This window comes from Canis lupus, chromosome 4, assembly GCF_003254725.2.
Source record: "Canis lupus dingo isolate Sandy chromosome 4, ASM325472v2, whole genome shotgun sequence".
NCBI classification, from domain to species: domain Eukaryota; kingdom Metazoa; phylum Chordata; class Mammalia; order Carnivora; family Canidae; genus Canis; species Canis lupus.
This window is the reverse complement of record NC_064246.1, coordinates 55,501,720-55,519,495: the sequence shown is the minus strand read 5'-3', so window position 1 is coordinate 55,519,495 and position 17,776 is coordinate 55,501,720. Positions and strand designations below refer to the sequence as shown.

The 17,776-nt window shown below is 43.3% G+C and overlaps 1 protein-coding gene across 1 annotated transcript in view; it reads left to right on the top strand.

Annotated features, from left to right (window-relative positions):
* The first annotated feature begins 579 nt into the window (after positions 1-579).
* LARP1 (La ribonucleoprotein 1, translational regulator) overlaps positions 580-17,776 on the top strand; it is an 86,405-nt gene continuing 69,208 nt past the window's right edge. The window contains exon 1 of the mRNA XM_049109210.1: positions 580-602. The gene's annotated coding sequence lies outside the window, so the exon portion shown is untranslated. The remainder of the gene's footprint in view (positions 603-17,776) is intronic.

The following is a 17,776-nucleotide window of genomic DNA, read 5'->3' as shown; positions in this document are numbered from 1 at the left end:
AAGCTTTGTGAACTGAGAGGCATTAGGCAGTCTGCAGAATGTTTGCCCTTTCTCTCCCTCCAGCTGGTCCTGTGGTTGAGGTGGGGATAAGGAAGGAAGCCCAGGAAGGAAGGGCTGTCTGTGAAGGAAGGGAGAGCCAGCTGGTCGCCACGGTTTTGTTTTCTCACCTGAGTCCCCAGCCCTCCCCTAGCCTGGCTTTTCTCACCTGCTCAGGTAAAGAGGTAGGGGGAGCCTTGCTCAGCCAATGAACTGTAGTCATTCTCTTAAAGGCACCCAGCAGCTGGCAGGAAAACCAGCCATGCCACCTGGAGAGCTCCCCAGTGGGGGCCAGAGGCAGCTGTTCAAGCTAGATGAAATTAAGCCCTCCGTGGCCACTTCGTGACCCCAGGGCCTGGTCATTTTATGTCCTGGAGGTTGCTTTCTTCAGAGGCCTCTTTCACCTTGCCCAGAGCTGGCTTTCCAGGACAGCTCCCATGCCTAGCTGCCCTGGCAGACGCCCAGGGAGGAAAGACAGCGTGGCCTTGGCAACTGCCCGCCAGGAAGGAGCCCACAGGTGCAAGGGAGAAGCCATTTCCCTGTCCTGACCCTTTTCAGCAGCCCTGGTGAGTACTGACAATCTGGGTTTCTTGAAGCTCAGCAAAGCAGGGTCTGGTCGAAAGATGCTTCTCCTGAGGGGCAGAAACTTTGGGTGCTGGTTTCAGCTCCGCTGTGTGACCTTGACAAGTCACTGCAGCTTTCTGAGCCTCATGTTCTCCATCTGGGAAAATGAGTTTAAATTTCCATGTCAGCTTTCTCCTTCTCTTATTTTTCCATCACACCCCTTGTTTTGAAAGATTTTTGTCTGCCGAGCTGTACCTGTTACATGTCATTAACTGGTTTTCCCCTTCTTTGTGAATTGGGACCCCATAATAGCCAATCATTGTTTTCTGGTCAGCAGGAACGAACTGCCATGAAACATCAAGCTGATGTAAGTTAAACCAAAAGTAAAGAAATGTGCTGTTTTAAGCAGCCTGTGCAAGCTTATCTAGAGTCAATATTTGCTTTTCATTTGGTCTTTTGAAATATGAGAAATAGGGCAATTTTCAGAGGATGGGGATCCTAGGTGGGAGCCCCTAGATCTAGCTTGCATGGATCATGAGCATACCAGGCAGAAATACCGCCTTCACACCCTAGGCCTGGCTTGGGTCTCTACAATACATAGGTTGCATTCTCTCTCTCTCTCTCTCTTTTTTTTTTTTTTTTGTAAGATTTTATTTACTTATTCATGAGAGACAGAGAGAGAGGCAGAGACATAGAGGGAGAAACAGACTCCTCACAGGGAGCCTAATGTGGGACTCCATCCCAGGACCCCGGGATCACACCCTGAGCTGAATGCAAATGCTCAACTGCTGAGCTTACCGAGGTGTCTCATGGGCTGCATTCTTGAAAGTGGGATCCTGTGACCTGAAAACTTCCTATTTGGGGCTAGACTGCTCCTTGAAGACCTCACACTGGGTTCATCCGCTGCTCTGCCTGAGGTTAGACAACCCTGGATGGGGGAAACTGAGAGGTCCCTCAGTCTTCCACCATGGGTTGACCAGTGGGGTGATGGAAACAGGTGCACGTGAGCACAGGGTTTGGAGTCCAGGAGCATATGGCAGACACAGCTTGTGCTGGGAATCAGGGCACAGGACTAATCTGCATTGACTAGCTCTGTAACCTCAGGCAAATTGCCTAACCTCTTTGAACCTCAGTTTTCCCAGCTGTAAAATGGGGATTATAATCTTGGCAATGCTTGCTTCCCCAGATTATTCTTAGGGCCAAATAAAATAGTGTACATCTTGGAAGCTCAGAGTCCACAGATTTTAAAATGCTTCCCAAATTCAAAGATGGAAACAAAAAACCCCACAGACATGCATCTTAGAATTGACAAAATAGAGTAATGGCTGTTTTATAAAACGTGACCTCCTTGATAAAGAATTATTCTAAAAAAAAAAAGAATTATTCTAATTGTGATGGGATTATGGTTGCTCATTAAGTTCTCTTCCTTTTTTTTACAATACCATTTATTGGGACTTTTTTGAAATACAGACTCATATAAACAAAAAGCAGGGGAAACAGCTCACTGAGTCATGGTATTTTCTAATGGAACTGAAACCCAGGCTGGGAATGTGGCCCTCATGTATGAGACAGTATAATATGTGGCTGGCATCAGACAACCTTGAGTTCAAACACAGACTTTGAGACCTCCTGGTGACCTTGGGTGTAAGTCACTTTTCTCTGCTTCAATGTCTTCTAAATTCTAAAATGAGGTGGGAGTGGAGAAATAGCAAAAGTGTTGGCTGGCTAAGTGGTAGTGGTGGTGTTGTTAAGTTGGGGTTCAGCTTAGGGCAGGGACTCAGAACCCACATACTTGTTCTATTAGAGGAGCCCCAATCAGGAGGGCACCTGATCCTTAGAGTGGATTGGATAAACTGATTCAGAGCTAGACATTTCGGTCTGTCTCCCCATCCATAAAATGGAGTCCCTCATAGCCCTGCCATCATCTGGGGTGGCAAGAGACTTCTGGAGACAATGGATGAGCAGGTCTTTGGAACCTGTCCATTCCCCTGAATCCAGAGGGCTGTTTTTGCTTCTTGCTTCGGGGTCTGGTCAAGATCCCAAGCCCCTTCTATTCAGTCATTTAAGCTTCTTTATCCTGTCCCTTCTCCCATTGCTCCCTGCTAAGCAAATCAGTCTCAAGGACTGCTGGTTCAAGGGTCTTGGTGGTACCTCCTTTCCCAGAATGAGTGGAGTGAGAGCTAGAATGGAAGTTTCCCGGGAATGGGAAAGGCAGCCCTTCTTGCCTAGGCTTTGGGCAGATGGTAGGCAAAAGCATGTGTGTGCATGTGTGTTTGAGCACATGAGCTAACAAAATTCAAGTTGAAAAATTCTAATGCTGTGAAGGCTCCCAATAGGTCACGTTAGCCAACCCCCTGCAGTGTGCAGGCCTCTCTTCTAAACAACATGAGAAGGTTGTGGCTGCACCCCAGGGAAGTCTCTTAAACATCCTTCCTAGGTAACCAAACTTGGCATCTCCAAATCCTCCCAAGGGGGGGTATGCAAGCTATGTGTGAGCATGTTTGAGGGCCTTGCGTGTCTACGTTAGAGTTCTACAGACACTGAGCACTGATACCTCGCAGGAAAATAAGCTTGAGGTGGATGGACTGGGGTGCCTTGGGGTGGGTGTTCATCAGACCGCTGTTAAGTTCAGAGGCACTTTGCGGGGAGGGGCTACATCTACGGAGCACCTACGATGAGCAAATGATTGTGCTGTTTTCATTACTTTGCTTAATCTGGACAGTAGTCCATTTTAGTGTTCAATTCCCATTTTACAGATGAAAACTCCAAGGCTCAGAGAGGTTACAGATCTTGGGTGAGACTGCTTAACTAACAAATGGCAGAAGCATGATTCAGATCTTTGTACAGCTGAATTCACAGCAGGGGCTTTTACTTGTTCTACTAGAGGTTGCAAATCAGACCAAATACTAAAGTCCCCAGATCCAATTTGTTTGGTCTACACAGTGTTTTGTTTTGTTTTAACCTATTAAAATTTAGATGTCAGCATTTGAAAATGGGGCTGCTTAATATAAAAATCTCAATTCTGACTTCTCTTTAAAAATCAGGAGAACGTGGCAGGATAAGTTCACACCCTCCCATGCCAACCATCAACTTAAACTGATAATCAGCTGCTGCCTTTAAACAGAACATGTGACCTCTAGTTGGCCACAGTTCCCATCACTCCCTACTATCTACCCAACACACTCTAATTTGTGATACCAGCCTGGTCACACAGGTCTATAGAGACCCAGACCTTGGTCCTAGCACTTGTACTGACTGTGACCTTAAGTAAGTTACAACACTTGTCTGGGCTTTAGCTGTCCCCTGGGATAGTTAATGCTCTGAAATAACTTTCTAAGTAGTTTTTTTGTGCTGTTTGGGAGAGAAACCATTAGTCTCTAGCATATCCACGTCTTGACCACCTGGCTGTGCATGATATACATCCATGTAAATTACACTAGGAGTGGTTGGTGTTATTCACTCTTTGTTACCATCATTCTGTTGCACCGCATGTCTGATGTCTTTTGTGACATGAGCCATTTGGGAACAGGTAGGGCCTGGCGGCACTGATTCTGGAATGATGCCCATTCCAAACATTGCTTGGAGTTCGACTTCCATCTGCCTCTGCTCATCTGTTCTGGGAAGCCTGATTGAGATTTCAACATCTCAATGTCCTATTCTGACCTCATTTTTGCTATAGAGTGTACAAGAGAAAATCTACAGCCCAGCTAAGAATGTTCTCTCTTTCTTTCCTATACACATGCACACACCTATGAGTGAGAAATAGCCATGCTTTAGAAGTCTGCACTTCTATCTAGGGTCTTTTTTGAGTTCCTGGGGTCAGATCTTTAGAGGCATGGATGGACTAGTACAGATGCAAATGTGTAGATCATCTAATCCAACAATAGCAGAAACATTTCACTTCATTTGCTAATTCCTATCAACTGGTAGTGTTGAAAAGGCTTCTGAAGCTACCTATGAGCATGGAATGATCATACGCTAAGAGCTATCAGCAATGTCTACTGTGCGCATGGCAAGGGCTTGTAGCAGGGCTTACACCAGCAATTATACGGACATGGAAACTGCCTGGGGAAGGGAAGTGACTTGCCCAAAGTAACTCACCAAGGCAAGGAAGAGTCAGATCCAGAAGCAGGGTCTCTTTCCAACGTGAGGCCATTGTTTCCACTATATTAGCTCAGAGAAGAAAATTGAGACTGGGCAGAGAAATGAGAAACAAGACTAGGACCTCCAAGTCCTGGCTCCCCCAGAAGCCTGGCTGGGGTTGTGGCTGAGGAATTCAGTTCTGTCCCACTAGACTGAGCCCTGCCAGCCGGCCTGTTGGCTTCTGCTCCACTTCTCAGAGTCCCTTTGCTCCTGCCCCACTTTCCTGTCTCATTTTCCTCAGGCTCAGAGTGTGCACATCGGAGCATGAGGCCTCCGGGGATCCTAGGTCCTACATGCCCTCTTTTGGCAGGACCTTCAACAAGCTCCCAGCCCCCTCTGTTCTGGAAGAGAAGTCCTAGGACGGGGGCTTGTAACCTACTGATGCCATGGACTCTGCTGGCAATCTGTAAAGCCAGAGGACCCCTCTTCAGAATGTTTTTAATTTATTATTTTTTAATTTATTTTTTATCAGTGTTCAATTTGCTAACATATAGAATAACACCCAGTGTTCATCCTATCAAGTGCCCCCCTCAGTGCCTGTCACCCAGTCACCCCGACTCCCCGCCCACCTCCCTTTCTACCACCCCTTGTTCATTTCCCAGAGTTAGGTGTCTCTCATGTTTTGTCACCCTCACTGATATTTTCACTCATTTTCTCTCCTTTCCCCTTTATTCCCTTTCACTATTTTTTACATTCCCCAAATGAATGGGACCATATAATATTTGTCCTTCTCCGATTGACCTATTTCACTCAGCATAATACCCTCCAGTTCCATCCATGTTGAAGCAAATGGTGGGTATTTGTCATTTCTAATGGCTGAGTAATATTCAGAATGTTTTTAAATGTATAAAACAAAATACATAAGAAAATGAATCATAACAAAATATAGTTATCATGATATTTTTTACATGGTGTGGCATCCTAATATATAATTCTTTATTAATAATTAAAAAATGAGATCTGGCAGCAGATATAATAACTATTGTCATTTTAAAGTGATAAACATAAATGACATTATGACCACTAGAATGTGACACGAAAATATCTCATTTCTCTTAGTGACACAGTCACAGGAACTGTCAATATTACTGTGGTCACTGCTGACATTGGTAATGGAACAAAGTATTTAACTTGAGTTAGAGGTGAAAATAGAGATAGAATTTTTCCTTCCAAATTCAGAGAATTCTACTTGTGGACCCGGTGGAGAATCCCTCACTCGAGGATCCTTAAGGAGGAGTCCTCCAGTCCAGCAGCTTACAAACTGTGGGCCATGGAACCCTGCAGATTCTGAAAGGCTGCCGGATGCAGAGGGGGGTGGGGTGAGGGGGAGGCAGTCAAGACAACCAGCCAACCAGATAACCACGTCTGCCTTGGCCTGAGCAGGTTCTTTTTTATTTGAGTTCACGTTAGTGATTCATAAGATTCCTTTGTAAAAAAGAGGATCACCTGTTTGTGTCTGAATGTCAAGAACCTTCACTTGGCCCCACCCATGTCTTCCTAGGACAAGGAGCAAAGCTGGAGCAGGGGCATGAATGTAGCTAGAGGCCTACTGCCCTTTGGTGGCAGGCTGGGGGCTGTGGAATCCCGAGGAGGCGATGGGGAGCAGCTGGGTGGGAGCAAACTTCCCACCACCTCTGCCTGCCAGTCAGTTTAGGGAAGCCATTTCTATGGCCAGGTGTGGGGCCAAGAGTCAGGAGGCCTGAATTTGAGGTTCTAATTGTGTCACTACCTTAAGCTTCTTGTTGCAAAACAGACCCGTGTTCAGAGGACCAAATGAGAAAACATCTTAAGCAGCATAAAAAGCTACTGGAGGTATTTTAGTGTATCTATCTCTAAGCCTGAGACTCATTACTCTACTCTTCCTTGAGGTCTTGTCCCCCATACTAACAAAGCAGATAGTCCCTCTGACCCATGGCGGTGTAACCCCAGCTGGCACGTGACACAGTCAGATTTGTGGTTGAACCGCCAATCGGTCAATCACCCAGCCTGCCAAATGACCTCCTCAGTTCCTCCTATTTTTGTCCCTACTGCCATGTCATGGTCTCTGGCCTGACTTTTCTAACAGTTCCCTGTCTCTCTCTCTTTCTGCTCCAGTCTACCTTCCATAGAGCTCAAGCACTTTGTGATCCTAAGTTTTGTTCATGTCCTTCTGCTTCAAGGCCCATGGTGTCTCTGCCCTACACACCAGGCCAACTCCAGCCTCTGGAGCGTCACGGCCCAGGTTCCTCAGGATCTGCCTTCAGCCTCTCCACACTCTCCCTCCCTCTTGCAGGGAGGCTGCTGCACTCCTGCTGCTGGAGTCTTCCCTGCCTTTACCATGAGCCCAGATCATACTATAAGCCCGAGAGCTGTGGGAAGAAGAGATGAAATTAGGAATGCCTCTCTCCCAGAGGCTGGTCTGGGGGGCAGGAGTAAGCTGAATGTGTAGAGGACTCAGAGGAGTTCTGTTGATGGGGGCATGGGGCAAGTTTGGCTCTGCCCTCTGTCAAGACTTCGCAGGGGTTAATTTCAAAGACTAGCCAGCCAGTAAACTGTGAGGAGAGCTGGGAGCATCTGCACAGTTGGAGAGTCTACTATTTGCTACACTTATCTGAATCAGAGGCAGGAACCAGGTCACCAGGAAAAGAATACTGCTGTGTGATGGGGGAATTCATAGAATCCTGGATTCTTAGAATGTCAGTGCCAAAAGGGACCGTGTAGATCTTTCCTCTAGTCTAATTCTTTTCTGCTTCAGATGGAAAAGTAAAGTACAGAAAAGAGTAATGGCTTGTCCAAAGTCACATGAGTTTGAGGCAGAGGCTGGACAGGAGCCGACATCTGATTTCTTCCCAATCTCCATGTTCTTGGCTCTGGCCTCTGGACTCCAAACGGAAGACTGAATAACTGGTCCAGGACTGATTTACCAACAATGGGTTAATGTGTCACTTCTGGGCAGTGCAACACTGGCCCTTATGTGGGGTTGTCAACATCTTAACCCAAAGAGCCCCAGCCAGGGGACAGTGACAGGTTATAAGTATGCTGAAACATAGAGCCCTCAGGTGGAGGGGCCAGGTGGAACCTAGGGCAGCCTGAGCCCCCAAATCTGATGAGACTGGCACATGCAGGCTTCAAACAGCTTCATTGGGATAGCCCAGGTAGTATTCAAATATTATCATGTATTTAAAAAAAAAACAAATATTATCATGTATTGTGATAGGAAAAGTTGGGAAATAATGCTTTAACCCCTGAGCAGGAGAAATTTTAGGGGTGGTGTGGGCAAATGGTGGAGAAAGGGAGAGTCTGAAGACAAAGGTTCTAGTTCTAACTTCTACTATTTCCTTCTGACTTATATATTCTGGGGGAAAAATAACAGGAGAAATAAAATGAGAGCTATTATTTATTGGGCTCATTCAAACAGTTCTATAGGTAGGTACTACTATCAACTCCATTATACAGATGAGGAAACTGAGTAAGAAAAGTTAAGGGATTTAACTAAGATCCCACAATTAGGAAATGATGAAGCTAAGATTTGAACGCCATCTGTGTTTTCTGTTTTTTGTTTTGTTTTTGTTTTTGTTTTTTGTTTTTTGTTTTTTCTGGATTCTGTGCTCTTAACCACTCTGCCATAAGGACGTGTTTGGGGGCCAGTGGAAGAGAAAGGTTTGGAGTCTTTCAGCCCTGCCACCCTAGTATCTGGGCTGCTGATTCTCCATCTACCCAGACCACCAGGCTTTAGAGGGGCCTGCATCAGGAGGGAAGCAGGCAGTAAGGTCCTGATGACCCCCAAGAAGCAAAGACTATTCCTTCTACTCCAGCCTTCATTGGTTTGAGACTGTCATCCGGTTCTGGGGTGGGTATTTTGCATGAGGAGAACCATGAGCCTCCAGGGAGTAGAGCCCCCAGCCTCAGGGGAGGGGAAGTGGCAAGATATAATTGGTTGCTGCACGACCTGTGAAACTCATAGGAATGAGGCACTTGTTACCATTCTGATCCTCTCTTAAAGAATAATTCCTATTTACAGATAGGGTGACTCTGCCAAGTACTTTATACACGTTGGCCCACTTTAGTCTTCACAACAACACTATCTTGAGTAGCTCCTATTAATATTTCCACTTTACCAGAAGAGGAATCTAAAGCTCCAAGAGTTCATGTAACCTGTCCAAGGCCACACAGTTAGTAAGTGACAGAACCGAGATTTAAACTCAGATCTGGGGAACCCTGGGTGGCGCAGCGGTTTGGCGCCTGCCTTTGGCCCAGGGCGCGATCCTGGAGACCCGGGATCGAATCCCACGTCAGGCTCCCGGTGCATGGAGCCTGCTTCTCCCTCTGCCTGTGTCTCTGCCTCTCTCTCTCGCTCTCTCTCTCTGTGTGACTATCATAAATAAATAATAAAAAAAAATTAAAAAAAATTAAAAAAAATAAACTCAGATCTGCTTGACACCCAAGCCCATGATGTTCTTGACCATTACATCACAGTACAATCTGGCAGAGTAAGGGAAAGCACCGTTTTGGTTCTGTATACCAGACCCAGGTAGGCCACTCACTTCTTAATAGACCTTAGTCATGGAACCTTTGGGCAGGTCTTCTCTGGGCCCAATATCTAGGACTATAGAAAAGCCATTTCTTTTGTCTGCAGTTTAAAATTATTAAAGTAAAGGCAATTTATAAACTGTTATTCATTTTTTTCAAATGGTATCCATTAAGAATTTAAAGAAAGGGAGTCTCTGGCACTACAGAGAGGAGTAAGGCTGGTTTCTGCCCACTTAAAAAATATAGCATAAATGTTAGATGAGCAAAGGTTTTATATTCCCAATAATTATGGAATAGCTTGTTGAACACCAACCCTCCCACTGAGACTTGTCCAATGAGCTGAAAATAACTGTGTGTGTGTGTGTGTGTGTGTGTGTGTGTTGTGTGTGAAAGCATTAGAGAGCTACCAAAGCAACAAGAACCTGAGGGTTCAAGATTCCAGAGATAAGAGAAATGCAGAGAGGTAAGGTCCATATTCAGCTGCCAGTTTGCCCTTCAAGGAATATGCTGTTTCTCAAAAGATGACTAAGAAGCTGAGCAGAAGCTGAGTATCTGAAGGTGTTATGAAGCTGAGATATAAAAGATGGATTTCAGGGTCCACCAAGTAGGAGTATCCCTAATAAACACCCCAAGCTTTCAAATGGAACCCCTAGAGGGTTCTACCCTAGGAGTAGAGGTGACTCAGAAATAGACCAGCTCCACAAAACTGAAGATTAGCATATAATCAATTCAATCCCTTATAAGACTCTTGCTTGAAAAAAAAAAAAAAAAAGACTCTTGCTTGCCTAAAGTAGAAGTAAAAATTTCTCTGAAGGAAGATAATACCATTTAGGGTATCAACTTTTCATATAATTCTTTTCATATACAATATCTAGCATTCAATAAAAATTTCAAAAAATCTCAGTAGGCAGACCAAATGGCTGAAAACCAAGAGAAAAAATAGACAATAGAAATAGGTCCCCAGAAGATCCATATATTAGTACTGTAAGATATGGACTCTCTTTTTTTTTAAGATATGAACTTTAAAACATGATTTTTATAGTCAAGAAATTAATTGACAAGGGGTACCTGTGGCTCAGTCAGTTAAGCGTGGGCTTAGGTCATGATCCTGGAGTCCTGGGATTGAGCCCTGCATTGGGCTCCCTGCTCAGCAGGGAGTCTGCTTCTCCCTCTGACCATCCTTCCTCTTGTTCTCTCTGTCTCTCTCTCTTTCTCTAAAAAATAAAATATTTTTTTAAAAAAGAAAGAAATTGATTGACAAGATGGTGAATTTCAGAAGAGAACTAGAATCTACCAAGGAAAATCAAATGAAAATTCTGAGCCCAGGGGATCCCTGGGTGGCTCAGCGGTTTGGCGTCTGCCTTTGGCCCAGGGCACGATCCTGGAGTCCCAGGATCAAGTCCTGCATTGGGCTCCCGGCATGGAGCCTGCTTCTCCTTCCTTCTGTGTCTCTGCCTCTCTCTTTCTCTCTCGATATCTATCATGAATAAATAAATAAATAAATCTTAAAAAAAAAAGAAAAAAGAAAATTCTGAGCCTGAAATACAAAACTGAAATTAAAAAGTCAATAGATAGAAAAAAAAAAGAAGTCAATAGATGCATATAACAGTACAGCATATTAGCACAGCTGAAGATAAAATTAGTGAAGGACAGGCAATAGAAAGTACCCAGACTACAGCACATATAATAAAGAAGAGAGTCATATGGAACATGGTGAAAATGTCTAAATATGTATAATTGAAGTCCCAAGAGAGACTTGCAGCAAAGGGGTGGGTTAGAGAAAAAGGAAGAGGAAGGAAGGAAGAGGAGATGGGGAGGAAGAGAGGAGAAGAGACTCAGAGAAATGAAATGATCCTGGAAGCAATATTGTAATGATAGTCAATAATTTCCAAAGCCCAATGAAAGACCCCAAGCCACAGATTTAAGAATCACTTTAAACTCCATGCAGAATAAATAAAGAAAAAACTGAACTAGGACCTATATGGTATAACTGCTGAAAACCAGAGATAAGGGGTAAATCTTGAAGGCAGCAACAATGAAACTAACAGATTCTCCACAGAAATAATGAAGGCCCAGAAGGCATTGGAACAATATTTTCAAAGCGATGAATGAAAACAGATATTGTGTGAGCATAGATGAATAGTTCTCAAGTTTTATTATGGGTATGAATCACCTAGGCTGGGATAGGAAGAGGAAGAATGTTAAAATTTTAGACTCCCAAATCCCACCCCAGATATTTGGATTTAGCAGCTCTGGAGTAGGGTCAAGGAATAGACTTTCAAGAAGTATTCTGCTGTTTCTGATGCTCTGGGACTGTGGGAGGTTGTTCGCAATGATGGCTGCAACATTCCCACCAGTCCTGTGCCCATGCCCATCTGCAATGTGACTTTGCCACTTTTCCAATCAAGAGATAGAGTTTATTTTTTCTCCTTTTGAATCTGTGCTTACTCAATGGCTTATTTTGACTGATAGATATCAGTTAACATGATGTTATGGTGCATCTGAGCCTTGGCCTCAAGAAGCCTTACATTTTCAGCATTCATGTTTTGGGACACAGCTGCCATGTTAAAAAAAACCTCAAGGTTATCTTGCTGGAGACATTTGGAGAGAAAGGCACAGTCAATATCCAGCACCAACAACCAGACAGATGCGTGAGACATAGGTCTAACCAGGGGAGAGAAACCATATAGTACTTTGAACAGGAAAAGTTTAATATAAAGAATTATCAATTATAATGGGGGGTTGAAGTAACAAGGGACTGACTAATAAGAAGTAAAGAGAACTCTGAAGAATACAAGAATAGCAAATAGAAGGAGCAACCATTAGGGTGGACATAGAGCACCTGAAGTAGAGCCCCCACCCCCCACACCCACTGCCCAGCCCCTGCCCAGGGCTGAGATCCAGATCTCATCCCAGAGGACATGGCAGAGGGGTCACTGCGGTACCATGCCAGTTGCTGGAATTGTGTCCTCCTGTGTTCTAGGAAAGCCATTCTTAGGGAAATGTCTCACCAGAGACACTTTGCTACAAAATCCCTCAAGAGAGATTTCTGGGGAAGCTTTTGGCTGCTGGGTGCTGCTGGCCACTATGCACTGTCAGAGCCCGACGCTAGAGAAGCCATGCACTGCAGAACTGGGCATAGGGGACCCACACACGCTGCAGGATTCTGGTGAAGTGGATTCTGAACTTTCTTACTTAATGTATCCCCAGCTTCCAATACTGACAAAACTGAGGATCCTGCTAGCTGGCAGAGGAAACATATTTAAAGGGCCCATATTCATTTTCCTAGAGCAGGCAAAAAGGATAAACAGCACAGGCCATCTTAGGCTAGCTAGCCCCAGTCAATGCTTCTGACTACATACACTCGTATGAGTGACCTTAGCTGAGACAGGACTACCTCACTAAGCCCAGCCCAAACCGCCACTTTTCAGAATTATGAGCAAATAAGTGTCATTGTTTTTAATCCTTGTTTTGGGATCATTTGTTTATGGCAAAATATTGTAATACCCATGTTGTGAGCAAGCTGGATTGTTTTCTCCTTCCCACTCTTGCAACTTTCCTTGTGTTATTTCCTCTGCCCAAAGTGACATCCTTGGCTTGCTCTACCTGATGGATGTATTTGCTTGCAGCTACTTAATTAATTCATGTTTTGTTGACTTGTAGAACATATGTAGGAAAGCACACAGTCATAAATGTACAGATTGATACATTTCACCAAATGCTTATACAGTGTTACCTACAGTCAGATGCCTCCCTGCATGGTCCATCCAGTCACTAGCCATGCCCCCCAGGGTAAACAGTGTTCTGACATCTTATATCCTGGTTAATTTTGCCTGGCGTTGCACTTTCTATCACCGGGTCATACAGTATGTTTTCTTTTGTGCCTGGCTGCTTTTGCTCAACATTATATTTGTGAGATGCATTCAAGTTGCTATGTGTAGCTGTAGTTTATTTCCATCACTGTATACTTTTCAATTTGGGAAATATAGCACAATTTATATATCTATTCTATTGATGGATATTCAGGTTGTTTCCAGTTTGGTGCTGTTTTGAAAAGTGCTGCATGCACATGCCTTTGGATGAACATAGGTACGTACACCAATCTGTTGGCTGTTCTTACAAATGGGTTATGGAGGCACTCTGGTAGTATATTAAAACTTAAAAATCAAGGGGTTCAGGGTGTCTCAGTCAGTTAAGTATTTGACTCTTGATCTCAGCTCAGGTCTTAATCTTAGGGTCATGGGTTCAAGTCCCGCATTGACCTCCATGCTCCATTAAAATAACCACAACAATTTTTAAAAATAAAAATATAAAATGGCACACATAGATGAACAACTATGAGAAAAGGGAAAAAAAAACAAATATCTCTGCATAGAGAAAAAAAGATACTAAATGAGAAAAATGAAATGTTGACAGAGTTTATGGGTAAAGGAAATAGGAATGATTTTACCACTTGATATTCTATCTTTCCAAATAACTATGTAACAATCATATATGTCAAAGAAACATTTAGTCCATTTAATCTCTAAAGTCTTGCTCAAATACCCCCTCCTTCCAAGCAGCCTTACCATGACCAGATCACTGTAGCCACCCAATGTCTTACTTCATTTTTACACTCTGGAGCAAAACCAGCCTGCAGCAGGGGCACAGTACCTTACCTAGAGAAGGTGCTTTCGAAATATCTGATCCTTTCCCTGCAGTCATAGAAATTTCAGCAACAGCCCACATTTCTCAATACAGCACCCCAGCTTACCAGTAAGAGAAGCAGGAATATGAATCCAGATGACTATCTCCATTTTCAACTTGAAAACACCTGACACACAAAGATTTTAAGCAATAGGCCTCCTGCTGCTCAGCAGATCACTGGTAGGAGCATTCTAAAGGAAAGAGGAATCTGGTGCAAAACATGATCTATCCAGTGTATTCTGAACACAGCAAAAGGGCAAGTGTGGAGATTAAGAAAAAAGCAAAAATTTGGAAACTTGAGCTTTGCATCACCAGCTGTGTCTCTTTGAGCAAGCTAATCTACCTCTCTGAACTCCAGTCCCCTGTCGATCACATGGCAGGGATGGGAATAGACTAATATCCTAGATGACGAATAGGGTTTGACTCTGATTAGGCAGTAGTCGCTGCTTAGAGTGCTACGTTGAGAAAGATTCTGAGGTTTAGTCCAGGTTTAGTGAGAAAGAGTGCTATGATTGATCATTTCAACCACGAGCAGGGGATTTGAAGTTGGTATTATTTGTCTTTTTGAACAAACTGCTCGTCAAGATCCTTTCCAGCCCTGTGTTCAGAGTTTCTGGATTTATTTTATTTTATTTTATTTTATTATTTTATTTTTGAGTTTCTGGATTTAGATCTATGTGTGTGTGTGTGTGTGTGTGTGTGTGCAAATATGATTTGTGCATCATATTTATCCCATAGGCAATTCTCTTAATTCCAAAGGCAAAGGAATTTTAATTATCTTCTAAAACTATAGAATTTTGGGTGCCTGGGTAGCTCAGTCAGTTAAGCATCCTACTCTTGATTTGGCTCAAATCATGATCTCAGGGTCTTGGGGTCGAGCCCCATGTTGAACTCCAAGCTGGGTGTGGAGTCTACTTGAGATTCTCTCTCTCCCTCTCCCTTTGCTCCTTCCTGACCTCCCCCCACCCCACTCTCTCTTCTAAAAGGAATAAAATGAATAAAAAATAAAACTATAGACTTTGTCTCCAACAATTCATGTGATATATATTTAAACAATCTCTAAGACTCTCAGAGATCCTTAGAGATGAAAATGTTTGAACACCAAGTGTTAACTATATAATCCTAACTATTCTTTTGTAATAAATCATATTATACAATTACCATCTTTGACAGCCTTTCCTTTCTGCCCTCCCTTCAAGTTGGAGTTGGTCCTGAGAGGTGGGTGTGTTTCCTGCTTGGTTGTAGTGGGCAGTTGAGTTAGTATCTACATGAATGAGGTGAATGTCCTGGATAGAGTCCCACAGTCCCAAACCACTCAGAATCCCCAGGATTGGCTCATTCATTTGCTCTGTGTGGACCCATCTGGAATGTAATGTGGCTTGGAATTTATGGAGGGAAGTTGACCTTCACCTCATCTGTGAAACAAATATGGTAGGACCATCGGGAGAGTGGTAGGGGTGCTGACTGGACCATGTAAGTAACACATAAATTGTATGTTCATGGTTGCTGAAGGGACCCATGCACAGCATGACAGATGAGTACATCATGTGTGTCTAGCAGAATAGCCAGGCTATCTGAATAGCTTTTGAATCAGACTGCTGAGGGTTTCAACACAGCCCTGAAATTTATAAAGGCATTTTTACCAGCTATTTAACCTCTGTTTCCTCATCTGCAGAATGGGTTTAATAGTGGTACATACTTTGAAGGGTTATTATATGAGATAATTCATGAAAAGCACAAATGTTGAGCACAGGTTAAGTTTGCCCTACATAGAAAATATTACTATGCTATTTTTATCTTAAAATTATTAGCAGTGATTCTAATTATATATACGGTAAAGACTCAGGGATGTGAGTTTCGCTTTTGTAAAGTTTGTGGACATAAAGACAGGGGCTGGAATGGGATGAAATTTTTTATTGATTTTTAAAAAGATTTTATTTATGTATTCATGAGAGACACACAGGGAGAGGCAGAGACATAGGCAGAGGGAGAAGCAGGCTCCTGAGAGGAGCCTGAGGCGAGACTTGATCCCAGGACCCCGGGACCGTGACCTGAGCTGAAGGCAGATGCTCAACATTAAGCCACATAAGGGCCCCTTTGTTGTTGTTGTTTTAATAAGTAATGAAATGCTTCCTTAAAAAAAGTTAGAAAATATAGATGGTAAAAAGAACAAAATAGGTACCAGAAATAGCCATTGTTAATCTTTTGGTGTATATTCTAATGACAATAATGTATATATATTAGAATAGTAAAGGACATTTTACAAAAACAGGATCATACTGAACAGGCTGTTTTTATAACCAGCTGTTTTTCGGTGAGTAAAGGAAAATCTACAGGCAAATGCATTGGTTTCTTATTTGTTTATTTGTTGTAATAAAAACACATCTAACATAAAATTTACCATTTTAAAGTGTAAAGTTCAGTAGTGATATGAATATTCACATTGTTGTAAAACAGATCTCAGTGCTTTTCCATCTTGCAAATCTGAAACACTATCCCCATGAAACAACTTTCTCTCCCTGTTTCCCCAGCCCCTGGTAACCACTATTCCATTTTCTGTTTCTATGAATTTGACTACTTTATTGTTATTTTTTTTAGTGTAAGCTCTGTGCCCAACATGGAGTCAAACTCACGACCCCGGGATCAAGAGTCTCATGCTCCACCAACTGAACCAGCTAGGCAGCCCTAAACCTGACTACTTTAAATACCTCATATAAGTGGAATCATATAGCATCTGTTATTTTGTGACTGGCTTACTTCACTTAACATAGTGTCCTCAAGGTTCATCCATGTGGCAGAACTTCCTCCTTTTTTAAGGCTGAATAATATTAATTTGTATGTAAACACCACATCTGTCCATTCATCCATTGCTGGGGACATGAGTTGTTTCCATCTCATGGCTATTTTGAATATGGCTGCTATGGACATCAGTGTACAAATATCTCTTTGAGGCCTTGCTTTCAATTCCTTTGGATAAATACCCAGAAGTGAGAATCGTTGGATCATTTAGTAGTTCCATTTTTAATTGTTTGAGAAGGCTACATACTGTTTTCCATAGCAGTTGCACCATTTTACATTCCCACCAGCAGTGCACAAGGGTTCCAGTTTCTCCACATCCTCACCAACACTTGTTATCCACCCATTCTTCCTTCCTCCCTCCCTCTTTCCCTCATGCCTTCCATCCACCCATTCTTCCTTCCTCTCTCCCTCCTTCCCTCATGCCTTCCATCCATCCTTCCTTCCTTCTCTGATAGTAGCCATCCAAAGGAGTGTGAGGTGAACAAATGTATTGTTTTAATACAGTTCTAGGGAAACTGTTTGAATTCCTCAAAAGAATAAACACTTTTGACCCTGAGAAGCACAGAATCTTCCTTTTTTTTAATAGATAAGCAACTAATAAACTTTATGTATCAGAAGCATATCAGATCTAATCTCGTTAAACATATTCTGCTTTGTGGATTAACCTCCTCCTCTTCCATCACTCCAAATTTTAGAGTGTTCACTTATGAAAGGATAGTGACTAGTTTTGTGACCACTGCAGCAGGTCCACCCTGGGTACTTGCTTTCTCCTCAAAAGCCAGGCTACCTCCAAATGTCTCTCTCTCTGATGTCCCCCAGCTGTTTGTATCCTTTTCCTTCCTTGGTTCCCCTCTGCTGCTGTCACTTCTGGAATGAGGGGTTCTCCATAGTTGCAGCTCTCCAACTCTGCTCCAACTTCTTTCCCTCCCCGTACCCCCTCAGGAACCAACCCTCAGATCCTTGTCCCCAGCTTCAGGCCCTCTGTTGACTTGCTCCAGCACCTGCTCAGGGAGGGGTGTGTGTGCGTGTGTGAGTGTGA